A 20160-nucleotide genomic window follows, 5' to 3' on the forward strand; every position below is an offset into this window, starting at 1 on the left:
ACAGTGAGCGTAGAATTGGATTACATAGCTCTAAAAGTACTTTCACAAACATGTTACTTTATTTTTTTCTGCTTGTCCGCAATAACAAAATTAGGACGACAGTCTTCGTATTACATTCGCATGTTCTGCGCGGGGTCCCAGGAAGCGCTGCACGCTGTGTGAGGCCCCCGTAGCAGATTGCAGTTGGTAACCTGCCGGCCTCGCAGCCGTTGGCAGCACTGACTGCGTGCCACAGCCCTGCCGCTTTCAGGCGTCTGTCGCATTTGTAGCGAGTCGTGTCCAGTGCGACGTTCTGCGTTGGGATTTCGTGCTGCTGTTTCTGCGCCGAGAATTTCTTCTGCTACACCCACACCCTTAATAAGGTAAGGACGACTGTTTTCATGCGTTCCTGTAGTGTTGAATTATTTTCTTTGTTTTCATTTGGTTTGTTTTTCCAAAGTCACGGTAGCTGTAAGGTCTCATTTAGGTTCACTATGGAGACTACAGCGTATAAAGCAAACCGCGTTCGTTTATTACGCTCTCAGAATACTAACGAATTTCGTATTACAAATCTTGTTACTTTAAAGTCCTACCGACATTCCTATTAATTCTGCTGTTCTACGGACTTTAGGCATGAGTGAAAAGCATAGGCTCGGACGAGATTTGTACTCGTATTCGCGCCATTTTGTTGAATTTTTTTCCCCCGAAATATAGGTTCGTATTTGTACACGTGTGATCCATAAAAGGATTATTGTGCGTGTTAGGAATAACGGAACAGAATGACGGAACACTGCTTCTGCAAGTAGATAAGATGCTATGGCGACTTCGACTCTTGAGGAATTAAACAATTACTTTACGTCAGGATACTGCGTAGACCTTGGGACAGTCTGATCCTATTCCTAATGGTTTGAAATCAAACCAAGCTAGACGCATTTTGACAGTTCCATAGTGGAGCATTGAATCAGATATTTCCCGAAGCAGTCGGCTCCACGAAAACTGCCGAATTTAGTACAACTAATCTGTTCGCGTCTTTCACCCAGTCCTGCATTAGCAATCGTCAGCACGTTAAGTCACGCAAATGTGTTTTAGTACAGAACGCTGTTCCATTGAATTTCGATATCTTCACTTTTCTAGAGAAATGTTTTTGGTGACAAGGTAGTCCGTTGGGTAGTCAGTAAGACATATAATGTTACCCTCCATTTCGTCTTTGTTCTATACGTGTAAGTGCAGAAATGAATGAATTATTACGTTGACCTAAAATTGATCCTCTTGCTAGAAAAGTTGTCAAAATTCCCGGCGTTAGGGGCTTAGTCTTCACTTTAATTAATAATCGTGCATCTACAGGCAGTGACTGTGCCGTACACTTACCAAAATAGTAGTCGGTTTTCTGATAAGGGGGTATCTGGACGAGTGAAGCAGTATCCCACGTAAAGGACCAGTACTGAAACACTTTGGCAGTAAAACCAGCCATCCTCAGAATCTCTTCTGATAAGTGTTTGTCAATGCTCAGAACGATATCAAGATACAGAGTATCAGCTACAAATCTCGCTGCAGAACTCAACTATTACATATATTCTTGATGGAACAGTCCATAGCTGTACTTTCGGTTCATAGCGTGCACGCTGGACACTACGAACAGGCAGTTCACCTGTGGACTGTTCCATCAAAAAATAAGTTGGGAGAAACTGAAGATTCACATACATGTTCTTGTCAAACCAAACGGGTGCTTCTGAGTAATACTTTATTACGACAAACAAAGAATTATTAAACTGTTGTGGCTTCAAGAAGAACACATTGTTACACCTGTAGTTGCCTACAGTATAAAGTGTGTTGCTGTTGCGTAGAGAAAGGAATACACAGTTTATATCATAGCAAGCGGATCTCTTGACATTAATACGTTAAGAGTAATTTCATCGTCTTTTGTGTAAGTAAATGAAAAATAGCAATGCAGGTGGTTGTAGACAAACTTCCACAAAGAGGGGCTGATACGATAGCCACCTCCCTGAAATATGGGTTGTGTTGACAAATTGGTCTGCATACATACATACATACATTGATCCTTGTTGCATAGAGCATTAATACATTTCGTAATGATGTGGGATGTGTCACTTGAACACAAGTTTTCTTTGCACAAAATAGTAAATATTTTTATAGTTAATACTTCATGTTTAAAAATTCATCTATTGAGTAGGAGTTGTCATTCAGGAATACTTTTATTTTCTTTTAAATGTTGGTTAGATATCTGCCGGATTTTTAATGCTATTTGGTAAATGACCAAATACTTTTGTGGCAACATAATTCACACCTTTTTGTGACAAAGTGAGATTTAATCCAGAGTAGTGAAGATAATGGTTTCTTCTAGTGTTGTAGCTATGCACTTTGCTGTTATTTTCGAACTGGGGTGGGTCATTGACAAATGTCATAAATGAATGTATGTACTGCGAAGGTACTGTGAATATCGCAAGTTCATTGGATAAATGTTCACAAGGTCATCTTCGGTGGGCTCCAGCTGTTAGCCTGATGCTATGAATACTTTTCCTCTTAGTGACGAATTGCCCCCAAATACGATACCATGTGTAAGCAGTGAATGAAAATAGGCATAGTAGGCTAATTTAATGATGTTCATCACCAATATTTTGCAATAACCGCAGTGGCGTAAGTAGCTCAACCTATTTCAGCGGATCATCGATGTTTTTTCAAATTCAATTTCTCATCAGTGTACACATCCAGAAATTTTGAATACCCTGCCTTAGCAACAGACTTGCGTTCATAGCCTATATTTATCAATGTTTTTATGCCATTTACTGCACAGAATTGTATACACTGTTTTTTCTTAAAATTTAATGAGTGTCCACATGCAGAGAACCACTTAGTAATTTTGTGAAAGACATTATTTACAATTTCCTTGGGTGTGATTACTGTACTTGTATCATTAGCAAAAAGAACTAGCTTTGCATCTTCATGAATATAGAGTGACGAGTCATTAATATATATCGAGAACAGTAAGGGACCCAAGACTGAACTGTCTGGGACACCATTTTTGCAGACAATCTGTAGTGCTAATTTCAGCCTTCTGCATTCTTCCAGTTAAATATGAATTAAACCATTTGTGCACTGTCCCACTCATGCCACAGTACTTAAGCTTGTGCAGAAGAAATTCGTGATTCACACCATCAAAAGCCTTTGAGAGGTGACAAAATATCCTAATGGGTAATGTTTGGTTATTCAGTGCATTTACTATTTGATCAGTGAAAGCATATTTATAGCATTTTCTCTTGAAAAGCCTTTCTGAAAACCAAACTGACATTTTGTTAGTACTTCATTTTTACAGGTACGTGATGCTACTCCTGAATACATTACTTTTTCAAGACTTTTGAATAAAGCTATTAGAAGTGAGACTGGCTGGTAGTTGTTAGCGTCAGACCCATCCCCATTTTGGAAATACGGAAGCGTCCGATCCCGCCCATCTGCTTTGACGTTCCAAATATGGCGGAAACGACCGTAAACCACGATTCCAATATGGCGCATGTAAAGTCGTTACGTACACATTATGAGGGCGAAAATACATCGAAAAACAAACACACACACTTTCCACAAAAAGCCTAATGACACTAACGGGACAAGTGCGGGAAATGGGGTGTTTTTGGGTGGGGGCAAACTAAATATAAACTAATTTGGACGCCCACCCCCATACAAAACACAAAACGACGAAAAAAACAGACATCACAAAACTTCCCAAATACCACTAAACACAATATGATCTGGAATCGGACACTTCCCTTGACCTATATAGCTCAACAGCAGCTCCCGATCCCATAAATTAGGATCAAACCCTTTCCTTGGCCTATATAGCTCAAAAACATCTCCCGATACCAATACCAACATACACAGCCACACATTGGGATCGAACACCTCCCTTGACCTGCGCACTGTTAATTTTGTCCGTCATATCCATTCCTGAACAAAAACAACCGATTAATTTTACTAAAATTACCATACGATGTACAGCGAACACTAAATTAACCTTCACACAAAATCTTTAACTCACTGAAACGAATTCCACTACAAACACAGCCGACACACTAACAATTCTGGATAATGAACAAAAGCAAACTGAGCCCATTACAGCACACGAACGAAAACCCTGAACATACCACCAGAGCACAACAAACCACGACACGACGACATCTACAAACACGCCACACTCCAAACCAAACTCCGCGCCGTCGTGACGTGACACACAACACCCTTACGTCACGGGTCAAAGCCGACGCGTGGGATCGGACGCTTCTGTCGCCCCCTCATTTTTACGCAGTTTTTGAACAACAGAGTATTTCAGTCTATGAGGAAAAATACATATCTGGCTGAGACTCCTACTTATTTGTTGGGAACAAGATTTCAGTACTCCGTAGCACAGCGAGAGGTAGGTTGGTGTGGAGTAAGGTGGTATGGCTGTGAGACGGGTAGGACACTGAACGTGAATGCGAAATAAAGGGTGGGGCTACGGGGTTCGTATCTAGCATGTACTTCATCATAAGAGCAAACCAGATGTAAACAAACGCAAGCGCGATGACAGGTCTGCAGCCGTAGCTCTCTTACCACTGGTGGTGCTCCGCTCTCGGAAGTAGGTCCAACTTAAGTGTTCGAGAGCTTATTACTATGTCAGTGTGGAAGAACCTTTCAGACATTCTGACGTATTAACAGCCATCAACGTCTATCTTAATCGTACTTTACCTACGTAACTTTTATCTTAAATTGTGTACAGTCACAGTCTCTGTAACCAGTACGTGTGCTCTGATTGTCTCGCTGTTCATACGTACCGCGAAAATGGACGACACTGCTTCCTGCTTCGTAGTGAAACACGGACGTGGAACACCGTTAATGGCGAGAAACAAGTAGTTAATGTTCTTCACAAGATTACAGACAAAAATCAGCTTTTGACTTTTTTTCGAGTAGGACCATGTATCAGAAATAAGGGAGGTGTTAACTACATGCGTGGCGTGATACAGGGTCGTAGACTGACCATCGTGTGTGCCGGCGGGCGGTGGCTCTACACTCCACGTGGTGCGAAATTTTCTTTGTTAGGTTTGAATACCTAAAGCATTTAAATATGAAACTCATCACATGTACATATACATCTATATGGTTACTCTGCAATTCACACTTAAGTGCCTGGCAGAGGGTTTATCGAACCATTTTCATACTAATACTAAACCATTCCACTCTCGAATGGCGCGTGGGAAAAAGGAACACCTATATCTTTCCGTTCGAGCTCTGATTTCTCTTATTTTAATATCATGATCATTTCTTCCTATGTAGTTGGGTGTCGACAAAATATTTACACATTCGGGAGAGAAAGTTGGAGATTGAAATATTGTAAATAGATCTCTCCTCAATCAAGACTGCCTTTGATTCAGTGACTCTCAGCCCAACTCGCGTATCATATCAGTTACACTCTCAGCCTTGTTTCGCGATAACACGAAATGGGCTGCCCTTTCTTCAACTTTTTCGATGTCCTCCGTCAAGCCTACCTGGTAAGGATCCTATACCGCGCAGCAATATTCCAGCAGAGGATGGACAAGTGTGATGTAGGCTGTCTCTTTAGTGTGACCTGTTCTGCCAACAAAGCGCAGTCTTTGTTTCGCCTTCCCCACAATATTATCTATGTGATATTTCCAATTTAAGTTGCTCGTAATTGTAATTCCTAGGTATTTAGTCGAATTGACAGCCCTAAGATTTGTGCGATTTATCATATACCCAAAATTACTCGGATTTCTTTTAGTACCCATGTGGATGACCTCGCACTTTTCTTTGCTTACAAGGGAACCTCCCCATCGCACCCCCCTCAGATTTAGTTATAAGTTGGCACAGTGGATAGGCCTTGATAAACTGAACACAGATCGAGAAAACAGGAAGAAGTTGTGTGGAACTGTGAAAAAATAAGCAAAATGTACAAACTGAGTAGTCCATGGACCACATAGGAAACATCATGGAGAACATGAGCTCAGGAGCGCTGTGGTCCCGTGGTAGCGTGAGCAGCTGCTGAACGAGAGGTCCTTGGTTAAAGTCTTCTCTCGAGTGAAAATGTTACTTTCTTTATTTTTGCATAGTTATTATCTGTCCGTTCGTTCATTGACATCTCTGTTCACTGTAATAAGTTTAGTGTCTGTGTTTTGCGACCGCATCGCAAAACCGTGCGATTAGTAGACGAAAGGACGTGCCTCTCCAATGGGAACCGAAAACATTTGATCGCAAGGTCATAGGTCAACCGATTCCTCCACAGGAAAACACATCTGATATATTCTATACGACACTGGTGACGGCATGTGCGTCACATGACAGGAATATGTTTTCGACCCACCTAACTTGTACACTTGGCGAATGGGTAAAAAGATTCTTCTACCTTGCCCGATTTAGGTTTTCTTGTGGATGTGATAACCACTCCCAAAAAAGTGATGAAAATATAAGAGTTTGTCACATAAACCGAAAATAAAAAGTTAAAATTTTTCACTCGACGGAAGATTTGAACCAGGGACGTTCCATTCCGCAGCTGCCCACGTTACCACGAGACCACGGCGCTCCTGCGTTCCTAGTGTCCTTGATGTTGCATATCTTCCCATGAACTACTCAGTTTGTATATTTTGCTTATTTTTTCACAGTTCCACACAACTTCTTCCTGTTTTCTCAATTGATCTGTGTTCAGTTTTTCAAGGCCTATCCACTGTGCCAACTTATAACTAAATCTGAGGGGGGTGCGATGGGGAGGTTCCCTTGTTAGTACCAACTGCCACTTTTCGCACCATACAGAAATTCTCTCTAGGTCATTTTGTAGTTGGAATTGATCGTCTGATGACTTTACTAGACTGTAAATTACAGCGTCATCTGCAAACAATCTAAGGGGGCTGCCCAGATATCTCCTAGATCATTTAGGTAAATCAGGAACAGCAGAGGGCCTGTGACACTACCTTGCGGAACGGCTGATATCACTTCTGTTCTAGTCGATGATTTACCGTCTATCAGTAAGAACTGTGACCCCTCTCTGAGAGGAAATCACGAATCCAGTCACACAACTGAGACGATACTCCATATGCACGCAATTTGATTAATAGTCGCTTGTGAGGAACGGTATCGAAAACCTTATGGAAATCTAGGAATATCGAATCGATCTGAGATCCCTTGTGGACAGCACTCATTACTACATGGGAATAAATAGCTAGCTGTGTTGCACAAGAACGATATTTTCTGAATCCGTGTTGATTATGTATCAATAAGTCATTTTCTTCAAAGTGATTCATAATGTTAAAGTACAGTATGTGCTCCAGAATCCTCCTGCAAATTGAGGTCAGTGATATGGGTCTGTAATTAAATGGATTACTCCTATTTCCTTCCTTGAGTATTGGTGTGACCTGTGCTACTTTCCAGTCTTTAGGAACAAACCTTTCGTCAAGTGAGCAGTTGTATGTGATTGCCAAGAAAGGCGGCATTGCATCTGCATACTCTGAAAGGAACCTGATTGGTATACCATCTGGACCGGAAGAACTGCCTTTCTTAAGTGATTTGAGTTGTATCGCAACACCTAAGCTACCTACTTTTATGTCACTCATGCTAACAGCTGCTGTGGTTTTTCAGAGGCACCATCATCGGTAACTTCTCCATCGCTATCGCGGTGTTGACTGTTTTTTGCCACTGGTGTACTTTACATACGACCATATTCTCTTTGGGTTTTATACCATATTTTGAGACAATATTTCATTGTGGAAACTATTAAAAGCATCTCGCATAGACGTCCGCACTAAATTTCGAGCTTCCGTGAAACTTAGCAAGTTTTGGGGCTTCTGCGTTCTTCTGAATTTGGCTTGCTTTTTTCGTTGCTTCTGCAACAGTGTTCTGATGTGTTTTGTGTACCATGATGCATAAGTCCCGTCTCTTATTAACTTAGACGATATGGATCTATTGCTGTCGATACTGTATCTTTGAATTTGAACCATATCTGGTCTACACTTACATAATTAGCTTGGGAGGAATGGAGACTCTCTTAGGAAGGCATCAAGCAGAATTTTTATCTGCTGTTTTAAATAGATATATTTTGCGTTTATTTTTAGTTGTTTTGGTTGATATGGTTTTGAGCCATATATGGCAATTAACTTGTTCGTCACCAATTTTAAGAAAAATGCACATCTTGTAGTTTACAATTACATATCACACGAAAATTTCTGGTTTTCATTGCAAGTATACATTCTTAATTACAGATATATTATAAAAGATTGCAAAATATCGTTGAAGATAAAATATTACGTGATTAAATTTTTTGGAAAAAATTGAAAAGTACTCTGTTTGAATATGCCCATTGTTTTGTAGGACAGATGTGGTCTCACAAGAGCCAGAGCGATAAATGTCGCAGAAAGATGGAAGACAATTTTGATGGCGTCGAGCACGCTGTACAAATGGATTATTTTTAGAGTTGTGGTCGTAACACTGCAGTCTGAACCCGACAGAATTGATATGGAGCCAAGTTATGGGATTTGTCGCGAGAAATAACAAGACATTACGCTGTCAAACGTACTGCAACTAATGCGCGAAACTTTGTGACACGTCGCTGCCTAACGATGGCGAACTGCAGAACAGCACGTCACGAAAGAGTAGGAGGAGGAAATGTGGACACTTTTCTGGCTTGGGGTTCTGTCTCTGATAGACTCGTTATCAACCTAGCTGTACTGAAGTGTGTTCAGCGGTGTCCGATGTGGAAGGAGTTCAGAGATGACCAGACAACTGACTCCGATACCTTCAGTGGCTTACGTATTTTACTACATTGCGCTACTAAACTGCGCTTTTACGCCACACGCAGCTCATGTGGAAAAATTACCCTCGTTAGTCACGAATTTTCATCACTCCTGCTTTTAATTAAAATACTATGTTCGCTAATAACGATGGCATGTTATATTTTCCGTCCGGTCACGTAAAGAGAAAATCGCCTGAGTTTTGCCATATATTATTTCCTTCTGTTTAAAAATTCACATCCAAAGCTGTATTGTCCTCTGCTCGTCTCTGTTTACGTCTGAACCGCCACTGCTCACACCAGTGCACGTTAGCTGGACCACTTGCCCGGCCAGGGCTGTCAAAGCTAAACGCGCCGGTAAAGCTGTTGTCCCGTATTACAGCACAAGTTGATACGCACAGCATAAAACGAAACCTCATCATCGTACTTGATTGCACTTGTGACCGCTTGGTATCTGCTCCACCTGAAACTAAATCCAAAGAGGTTCCAGGAAACGCGGAAGAGTGCATAGTGTAATGTTTACATGAAGTTTAATGTGATGAACGGAGTATATTCCGATGTCCAGACTTGCAATACATTCAACGCACTTTGCCGTATATATTATGCCTTCCAAATTAAAATCTTAAAACTGCTAGGGCACAACCACGTACCGTAAAACAAGACTCACCGCCGAGTGTCCTGCAGATGCCACACACTGGCTTTGACCTGTGCCGTAGCTTCACGGGACTCTCTCTCTACTCCCAGCACAGAGGCAGAACACAGCACTGACGTTTGTTTCCCTCCCACATTGTTGTTTGGAAGGTAGGGTGTGCTGACATTATTCTGCAGCTGAGACTGAAACGGGAGAGTTTGTGATTTGGTGAAGTGTATGAATGTGCTGTGATGGAAACAAACTAAATAGTCCTTGTTACTACACGTATTTTGCGCATACTGCGTTTTCGTGAGTGGTTTATCCGGCATTTTCGTCGTCGGTCAAAGAAGATGGGCAGCGGTAGCAACAGGTGCGGTGTTTTCTTATTCCTAGTGTGGACACATCTCGTAGAGTACTGGTCCGTATTTCCTTTCACGAAATTCGTGCAGCAAGATTAGTCATGTAGTGTTAAATGTGCATTCAGTCTGCGTCGGAAAACAATATCTTTACTATTCACTCTTTAGGTATTTCTGATCACGTGATCTTCTGATGCAAACCTGTAAAGTGTTATACGGAACTCAGAATTCAAATGATGGTTCACTCGTCAGTATGCAGATGAAGACAGTAATAAATTTGTCATCCGGATGGAAATTTCATTTTTAGCTACGTAATGCATACGAAGTTGTACGGAGAATTTTCCCGTCATTTAGAAGTCAGTAACTTTTCTCATGACTTCAGTTGTGTCGTTTTGTGTTTGGTGGGAAACAGCAGTCGTAGTAGACGCCAGGTTATATTCAGTTTCCGCGAAGCGTAAGTGGTGCATTTCGGAGTCATTATTTATTAAATTGCACACCACGAAACTCTGTGATACATTTTAGGGTACATAGGTATTGGAAAACTGAAACGCCCTTCGCAAGTGTGCAGTCCAGGCATGCAGTACGAGCATTGGACAGCGTCTCCAGTACTAGGAGCTGGAACAACGGTTCTGCTCGATTGGTCGGCTGTGTTCCTGTGAAGACAAAAAAAGGAAATGGCGGAAGACAAGACTTTATGTGGGCCGTCAAGAATGGTTAAAAAAAGAAACTTATCACACTGTTACCCCGTGAGTTGAAGACATTTGCACGTGACTGTTATAATTATTTATCCATAAAAAAACGTAATCATTTGTCATGGCTGCTACTGGATAGGAGGTCCTAAATTCCGTATTATGAAACCACACCGTTTCAGGGCAACTCTACATGGAAGATTTTTTAAAACACGAGACGTTCTTTCTGATGTGTTATCAGACGTCATATAAGGACGTATCGGCTGCTAAAGCCTTCATTACATTCAGTTTACGGTGCGGGGGCTGATCTTCCAGCAGTTGATTGTGAGGCAGCGGTTGTAAGCGTTGAGTTACAGAGCAGAGGGTAGCTACGGAGGTGACTCGCGTCCTACCATCTCACCTTCACGTTTGTAAAGGTTCTGGGACTTCTTTATTAAGTTAATTGCAGTTAGTCCTTAAATATTATTTTGTACATACAGTAGTTCCTTCTGTCTGGAGGTGTGCGTATCAGTTCCCTCTGTCTGGAGGTGTGCGTATCAGGTCTGGGTTGTCATTGTCAATAATTTTCATATCTACATATTAAGTGTGAAACTCGCAAATGCGAATAAATATTCACACGTTGATCATCTGGCAAAGCAAATTACCGTTCAAAATAAAAAGCGTAGAACTGACGGACCCATTTGCAACAGAATAAAGAGGTAGCATGGTCTCAGCTATACATAAAATGTAGCCATATTTAATGTGTACAAAAGACAATTTACGAGCTAGTTTTTCTAGGCCACGTCATTCCCAGATAAACGTCTCAGATTAAAGTACATCTTCAACCACTAAAATTACGCTTTTCTTCATTTTACTACAACAAATGTTACCGATAGTGACGTGTTTTCGAGATGTGCTAGCTGGTGTCAGTGTTTCGAAACGGCATTACTCACTGGACACAATGTAAACGAGCTGATGGTTTACTTCGACTGTTAGAATGGCTGCCCGCCTTTTCTGACAACGGACCAACTCCACACATCAGCTTTCAGAGCCATCGGTGGAAATATTGTGGCTATGTCAGGCCAATACAGGTGACTTCTTCTTTATCGTCCGAAGATCGCGATCCACACCAAAATCGGCAAAGCGTGTTGATACCACAGACATGAGCGATGTCTTGCTGCAATCCGTAATGACAAATGAGAGAGGCTCCTAAGAACACGCCCCGCCTCTAAGCACTGCAGCGCCACCACACAGAGGTCGGTATTGAGCCAAACAAGGACTCGCTCTGCTCAGTTAGTGACCTGCGATGAAGCAGTCCTCATCTAGTTAGGACAAGAGTGCTATTAAAGTCTCAGACGGAACTGTTTTGTAAGTGTTGTACTTATACTGTAAGGGATCGGTTTGTAATTGTGTGATCAAGTGATGCTTTATTGTTCGAAGACAGTCATAAATATTCGGATCATCCGTGTGGCAAAGGACTGTATAACGTTAAGTAAATCTTATCATTCTTGTAATAAAGTGAACTAATGTTCCATATGTCGTAGTTTCAAGCATACATCTCCCACTGTAATCAAAGAGCCTACAGCTATGACTGAACGACTGTAGTTTCTTCTGGTCGTAACAACTTCTTTAGCCACCTAAACATCCCAAGACAAAGGGGAACAGCGAGTAAGCAGTGGAAAAGATTGACTTCATTACCGCCGAAAAAGGTGAAGAGCCAGCACTGGGCAAGGTGCTGGTGTTTTTTTTTTATGGTTGGGGGAGAATTGAGGGAGGGTCTGCCAAGGCGGTGTGTTGACAGATTATGCTTGTAAAAGGGAACACCGTCACAGGAGCAGTCTACTCAAATCTCCTGACTAAGCATCGTGGAAAGTTGTCCAAGCAGGCGGGTTTCTACACACACCTACAGCAATATCCGACAAGCAACCTAACGGTGTGTGGCCGAGGGTACTTCTGATACCACTAATTCACCCGCTCCCCCATTCCTAGTTCCACTCACGAATGGCGCGTGGGAAGATTGGTTGTCGGTGTGTGTCTGTATCAGCTCTGATGTCTAGAATTTTCTCGCCGTGGTCATTTCACGAGATGTGGCTGTACGTAGGAGGAAGTAATATCTTGATCGACTCTTCCCGGAAAGCGCTCTCTGTCAATTTAAATATTAAATCATTCAACGAAGCATAACGCCTCTTGTGAAATACCTACTGTTGGATTAGTTGTGCACCTCTGTAACGCTCTCGCGGCGACTAAACGATCCTATGACGAAACGTGAAGCTCTTTCTCGGATCATCTCTCTTATCAGTACTACCTGTTAAGGATCCCAGGTTGGTGAACACCACCAAGAATCGGTTGAACAAGCGCCTTGTAAGCCACTTCGTTCGTGATCGAGTCACATCTGGTCCGATATTGAGTAAGCTGGTATTTTTTCCACCAAGCGGCAGAGCTGGACGGTGTCAAATACTTCACTCAAGTCAATATATTTTGTTGAGACGCTTTAATGAGCACGTTACTGGAGTCTCTGCTGACTAGGTGCAGATTCTTTTCGCTTGTGAATCAGTAAGTAGTCTCACTTTTGGTGTTGATGAAGGCGTATTAGCAAAAGCAGTTGCCACAACTTTTTCAATGTGTCGGAGCTAATTGTTGCCAACACTTTAATCTCTCCCTTATCCACAGCCCGATCCACACGGATGCAGAACTTCTGTCTTCAAAATGACGTCGCGTTTGCAGAAACTCCTGTGAACTGTAGGTTGCCCTTAACACAGTTGCAAGGTCAGACCACATCGCTATCTCTGCGGAAGACGAAATATTAATAGTAACCTCAAACTTTTTCAGATGATCCAGTTATCTATGATGTATTGTCTGAAAGAAGCTGCATAAATATTCAGTCAGATCTTGATAAGATTTCGTAGCGGTGGAAAGACGGCAACTTGATTTAAATGTTCATAAATGTAAAAATGTGCCTCCAGAAATCGAAAAAAGTAGTATTCTATGACTATAATATCGAGTCACTGCTGGAATCGGCCGACACATAAAAAGTACCTGGTATGAGATGGAATACGCTTAGTTGTAGGTAAAGCAGGTGACAGACTTCCGTTTACTGGTAGAATACTGGGGAAGAGCGGTCAGCGTACGGTGGACTTTGCTTACAAACCACTCGTACCACCGGTTCCAGATTTTGCTCAAGTGTGTGGGACCCGCACCAAATAGCACTAACAAGGGACTCTGAACGTATACACTGGAGGGCAGCACCAATGGTCACAGGTTTCTCTCACCCGTGGGAGTGTAACAGAGTTTCGCAATGAACTGAACTTCCAGACTTGTAAAGTCTATCCCGGAAAGTCTGTTAAAGTTTCAAGAAGCTGCTTTAGATGGTGATGCTATGACTATACTACATCCCCCTACGTATCGCTCACATAGAGATCGTGAAGGTAAGATTAGAATAATTACTACACATACAAAGGCATTCAGTCATTCTCTCCATTCGTGAATGGAACAGGAACAACCATTAATAACTGGTGCAGTGGGACGTACTCTCTGCCACGGTCGTTTGCAGAGTATATAGATGCAGAAGCGGATGTAGAAGGTGCTGTTTAGCATCGTATTATCATTGCGTCTTTCGTAGTTTCGGGCCATTCTCGTTCTCATTTTCTTCTGTTTTTTCATCGCAGTGCATCTTAATTTTCGTTTCATCACAGACGCAGGAATTCTGCTGTAGATTTCTTCTGCACTTTCTTGAGCCGGCTATTCATCCACAATTGTTCGATTCCAAGTTGAGCTCCCATTTTCTCTGTCGGAATTATCTAATTTCGTTCCTCGTTTCAACTCGCAAGTACTTTGGATTCCTAAAATTTTTAATGATTCCAGTTTAAGTGGTCTGCCTGTATGTATTTATCATTCGCTCAAGGCTTCTGTGCAGGTTCCGTATCTGGAACATTGAGCGTTTCCGTAAGTGTACTTTCCACTTACAAAACTCCTACCATTTTTTTCTCACCGAAGTGTCTCTGGAATTCCCCTACTTGGATTTCCTATGTTGTCAATCAACCTTGACATTTGTATTCATTGCGTCCACCGGAAGATAATGGCGTATTTACAGCTACACGTGCAAACTGAGGCAGTCTGTTAGTGGTAGATGAGTGGAACTCAGACATCTGACGATAGTGAAATGACATTCTTTGAAGTCGAGACAGTGAAGTTTGGCGTCGGATCACAGTGGAATCCTTTCACAAGTATTAGGACATTCTTAAAGTAGTTTGATTAGTTACTGGGAGTTCTTTCAGAAGCAAATGGGTTCGTTTTACCGGCGATGATCTTTCTAGAGTTAATAAACTTTTTCTGAATTGCCGTTTTTATACAAAGCATCAACAGGAAAAGAAGGGTGAAGTACGAATAAAGTTTCGTAACTATATATATATATATATATATATATATATATATATATATATATATATATATATATATATATATAGTATTCTGCATATATGACTGCATTGCTTTACTAACATACATAAAAACTAAACTTCATACACAGACACATTCAAACAATGCACTTCAAAACATGCTTGTAATGCCACTGCCTTATATGATGATTCATTGCTTTTTCCAGGAACTGATTACGATTGAAAATACTGAGAAGCTGAAAGAACGATTTCTGACAAATGAACGATAATATAGACATCAAAAATACGCAAACCGTTTAGCTACTGTACGGCGTGCACTGCTAGTAACTTGGTACTTATCAGAAGACCTAACAGCTTTCGAAAGCTTTGACTAGGTTAGTAGCAGATTGCAGAAATCCTTGTAGGTAAGATCTTGATAACGAGTCTTAACTATTACAGTTGCTTCAATAGTTCGTCGTTAAACGGTTTTTCTTAAAAATTCAAAACGAATTCACAGTTGAAAATACTCATTCCACAACAGCATTTGTGCCTGGTGAAGCACGACCAAACCTCACATGCATCTCTATATTTTTACATAAAGTACCTGTACTTTAAAGTGTATGGAATACATCACACCATCTCTCAAGAGTTTCCAAATTAGCTTTTTCCCATTCCTCAAGTTTCTGGGATACAATGTTGTTCAGGCATCCTGTCTCAACTGAAATGTTGCACATCAGTCTACTGTCTTAGGAATTTCAGACAATTTAACAGTTAAGCCCAAGAAACGGAAATTTTCAGTGTTACCCAATGAAACGATTTCAGAGGATGAAACACACAACTTCCCTTCTCTAAATAAGTCACAAAAGTGTCATAAAATAAATTGATAACTAGCTCATACCGGACTGAAAATGCCTTCCTTTACCAAGTTAATTAAAAATCGACAAACCAACTGAAGTTGGAAGTTTACCAAATTTCCTGTCACCGATTTTTTTTCTTTAAGCAGCTCTACCTCTTCAGCTGAATGTGTAACTGAAATCGTGGTTCTTTCAAACTTTTGGATTGAATCTGAAAAGATTTTCATTAGCTTTGTGTGAAATGAAGGCAAAGACGTGTCTGTGGGTTCTCACAAAATTTGCTCCAATGTAAGACACCTATCCTGAGACAGAAGATAAGGTTTCAGAGGTTTATACAGATCAATAAGTCTTGCAACTCGCGGCAACAATGACAACCATCTAGTGTTAATACTACCTAGAACTTGTTTGTATTCAGCATCAACGAAATCACAGAAGGATTTCAGTTTCTCCACAAGCTGAGTGTAAATGTGAAAATACTGGAAAAACTTAATTCGCTGTTGTTTCTGTGTGAGTGGGGAGAATTTCTGCACTCAACCTCCGCTCTGTACCACGTGGACAGCACAACGGATGCCTTCAGTGCTCATCTAGAGAACGCTGTTCAGTTTGCAATAAACATTGTTTGTTCCTGCTATCTTGTGCCTACCAACGTTGAAATTACAATTATATGCACAAAATGTGGCAATCTCGTAAACTATATTTTTCTTTTTTAAAATACCCAGACTACAGCTAGCTAATAATGCTACCGCTTCTCCGCCATTGTTCATAAGGGAGATTATGTTGCGCTGACCAACTTTCTGCACGAGTGAATTATCGAGCTAGAATCGGTACCAGCTTTCAGGTTTTGTCATTTGATGCATCATCAGCCATCACAGGCAGATACTTTGCATCTTCAAATCCTGACTCAACGCACTGCGTAAGGCCATAAAACGTTCACTGAGATGGACTCGCATTTTGTCCTAGAACATGTTTCTTCTGAAACAGCTCTCGGATCACAAGAACCATGCAGTCCTTTAACGGAAAGAACGTGTGTGTTTCGCGGTAGCGATACTTTCATCTTCCTCTGTTTGTAGTTCATTCGTACTAACAGAGCGCCCGCATCTCGTGGTCGTGCGGTAGCGTTCTCGCTTCCCACGCCCGGGTTCCCGGGTTCGATTCCCGGCGGGGTCAGGGATTTTCTCTGCCTCGTGATGGCTGGGTGTTGTGTGCTGTCGTTAGGTTAGTTAGGTTTAAGTAGTTCTAGGGGACTGATGACCATAGATGTTAAGTCCCATAGTGCTCAGAGCCATTTTTTACTAACAGAGCAAGAAGTTACACTGTCTGTTCCCGAAGAAACTGCTCACGGGTACATCTTTTTCTTCGTGTGATGCGTTATATCGGCAAGCCCTCCATGTTTGTTCAGTGGAAAAAACTGAACGTCGCAGCACATTTTACTTTCGTATAGTCGTGGTTTCCTTCAAAAAAGCGAACTTGTCTTCCATGGTTTTAGAGCAAGACGAGTTTCGTTTCCCCGTTTTAACGGGCTCAAGCTAGTTTCACACAACGGACAACAGAGATTGGAGCGCACCGAAGCAAGTTTGCCGAATCTAGTGTTGAAACTGCCGCCTGCTTCTCATTGTTCTCTCAAACAGTCCGAAGACATCGTGTCGGTCACATCTTCTGCAACTGTATGTCATCTACCAGTGAATAGCTAGTTCGTAACTGCAAGTAGAATTGCACGTTGATAGCCCTGTAACGTTCTTTAACGAAAACTTGTTACATCCGTCCGTTATTTCTGCAGTAGTAAGTGATGGATACGAATCGCGAAGCTCACGCTTGAGTCACTTTCACCGAGCGTGATGACGGGAAATCTTCTGTCCACACCTGTCCTCATCCTGTGACCAAAATACAGCTTCTGTATTCCATCTTTGAATTCTAGACAAAGCAAGACTCACGAAAATGTTAAAAGTCTGTCATGCGAAATTGACGTAGAAATAATTAAAAACACAAAATGAAACAAAATGTCACTTCTGATTACGAAAAAGCCGGGGCATTTTGCCTCCCATTGGATAGTCAGCGGGACACAGAACGAAAAAATGGCCATTCCCATTAAAGACGGGGCTTCTGGTGACGCTAGCCTAGGTCCTGGTGTGTACATGCCTTAAAATGGCTTCTACATGCGACACCTCATCGGAAAGACGAAAACCGAATTTCGCAAACTGCTTTTCGGTCTCGTGGTTACATGTTAAGGCCTGAAACGCATTTGCTGCCCAGTTAAATATGGCACCAGTCTGTGCAACTGCTGTTCCTATGCGCGTAGACGAGGTGTAAATAGTTGGTCTAATATTTCTACTTGTCCTTTACCGTACAAAAAGCCACTCCGTCCATATTACCTGAAAGTTTTTAAAAATAAGAAGAAACCTCTCAGCCCAAGCATGTTTGAAAACCGTATGCGTTTACTTGGAAGCGAAAATCGATTGCGGAATTGGAAAACAGGCAACTAGAAGCGGTTTCCAAAAATCGATTTTTAAGGCTTTATATAACCACCCAGAAGCGGTATCGGGAAGTCGATATAAGAAAGTCGGTGTTTGGAACGCCATGCGAAGGGGGTGTGTGCTGCCAGCTGTATAGCGCGGTGCGAGGGGGAGGGATGGAGGCAGGCAGCCCGGCAGTGCCGACACCGACGTAGACGCCCCGCTGGCTCTGCTGCAGCCGTCCCTCGCCTGCCGCGGGCCGAGCTGGCAACGCCGCCCCGTGACGTCAGAGCTGGATTGGGGCGGCCGCGCGCCTCGGCTGTCTGTGCGGCCCCAGTTGTGACGCAGCAGCAGTACGGAGAGCAGTGCGCCGCCAGAGCATCTCTTCTCCGCGAGAGTACCAGAGGAAGGTAAGGCGGGCAGGTGGCCTGTGCTGGAATTTCAGGAAGCTGTGGGTGTTGTTCTGCACGCTTTTGTCTGGTTTGTCGCCTAACTCACGGCAGACCTGCTCCTAATCCATTGTCGTACTTTAATTCCAAAATTGAATTGTTGCTAACAAACGAATGGCGAATAGTGTGTTAAATTTCCCTGTCGGGTGTTTAATAATTCGCTGTTTGTTATTTGCCGTAATGCTACAGTCATCTGATTGCTGAAAGCTTCCATTAGAATAATGTGGAACGAACGGAAAATAGCACCACTTTCCGTCGGGCATTGTTTCGATGTGCCTGTAGTCCCTCGCAGGTATACGTTCTGGGTGTTGACAAATTTTTAAATTCAGATAAATGTGATAGCTCGAAATTAATAACGTCTGCTATCTAACAGCTATGCTCAACACATTCATCAGCAGCTGTCCATCATAATAATAATAATAATAATAATAATAGGCGTTACTTCTCTGCAAAAAGGAAGAAATGGTTTTGTTGATTTCGTTGTTTTGTCCATAATTAAGTAGTTTATGGTAAGAACGGAATAATGTTTTGAGCTTCCACTACCCTCCGTTTCGCGTTTTTTGTGTAACTTAGTTTTCGTGGTTTTGTATTTTTTTCGGCAAGGTTCCTAATTCATGTCTTGTTAGTTAACTAATAAACTTCTGGGCCGAAAATCGGGCGTTCTTACGTTGCATCCACCTAAAAACTTACGGTTATTATACACTTCCCTGTTGGCTTGTAGTCACGCTTGATTTCGTCACTTTTGTGACAACGGATTTCGTCTTGAATGCCGTAAATTCTTGGCGGCCAACTTTTCCAGGTAATTTTCTTTTCTGTTAGCACTTAATACACGTTCAATAGAGTTCTCGTTGCTACTCCACTGGAAAGCCGATTTCTTCACAGTAGACAGCCAACTCCAGACATATACAGCAGTTTGCGTAAATGATTAAATTCAGTTGGTACCATCTGCCGAAAACGTGACTTTACTAGAAGACAAGTGAGGCGCTAAGAGCCGTAACGGCCAAGAGCACTTAGTCTTCGGCCCCCTATATTTAAGTGAATATCAGAGAAACCAGTGACAGCTCTGTGAGTGTTCAGATATAAGTACAATGTGGCCCTACAGTACAGATAAACTGACCCAACAGATGTCAGAAGCATGAATAAATGCTACTGTCTAACAATCGACGATTAGGTGCTTCATGGTTCTCAGTCCCACAAATGTATTACTGTACGGTAAATTTTAAAACATCTCGTTCAGAATGTCAGAAAATAAATTTTTTTTTCCCCCTCAGTATAACATACGGATGCCGGATCTGATTTTGCTATGTATAGTGTGTGTCCGTGGTGTATGCTGCCGCTAGCGGGATTTATGGCGAACGTAGATAAATTTGCTGCCGGGTGCTACCAAGTGGTGGCATTGACGTAGCAAGTAATTGTTCATAAAACCCTATGTATTAGGCCGGTAGGGAATTATACGTCACGCCAGTTGCGCATGTGCAGAAACTTGTGTAAGGCTCGTTCCCACCAAAAAACCGCGGGTCTGGGCCTCGGTTGCCACGTGCGTCGCTCTTTGCACACGACCCGGTGCCGCGCCGCCAATCACAGAACGCGTTGAGCGTGACGTCAGTCACACAACCCCGAGCCA

At 42.1% G+C, this 20160-nt stretch overlaps 1 protein-coding gene across 1 annotated transcript in view; it reads left to right on the plus strand.

Moving 5' to 3' along the window:
* The first annotated feature begins 249 nt into the window (after positions 1–249).
* Positions 250–20160, plus strand: part of LOC124553386 (ankyrin-1-like) — a 71230-nt gene continuing 51319 nt past the window's right edge. The window contains exon 1 of the mRNA XM_047127256.1: positions 250–362. The gene's annotated coding sequence lies outside the window, so the exon portion shown is untranslated. The remainder of the gene's footprint in view (positions 363–20160) is intronic.

The sequence above is a fragment of the Schistocerca americana genome, chromosome 11, assembly GCF_021461395.2.
Source record: "Schistocerca americana isolate TAMUIC-IGC-003095 chromosome 11, iqSchAmer2.1, whole genome shotgun sequence".
Taxonomy (NCBI): Eukaryota; Metazoa; Arthropoda; class Insecta; order Orthoptera; family Acrididae; genus Schistocerca; species Schistocerca americana.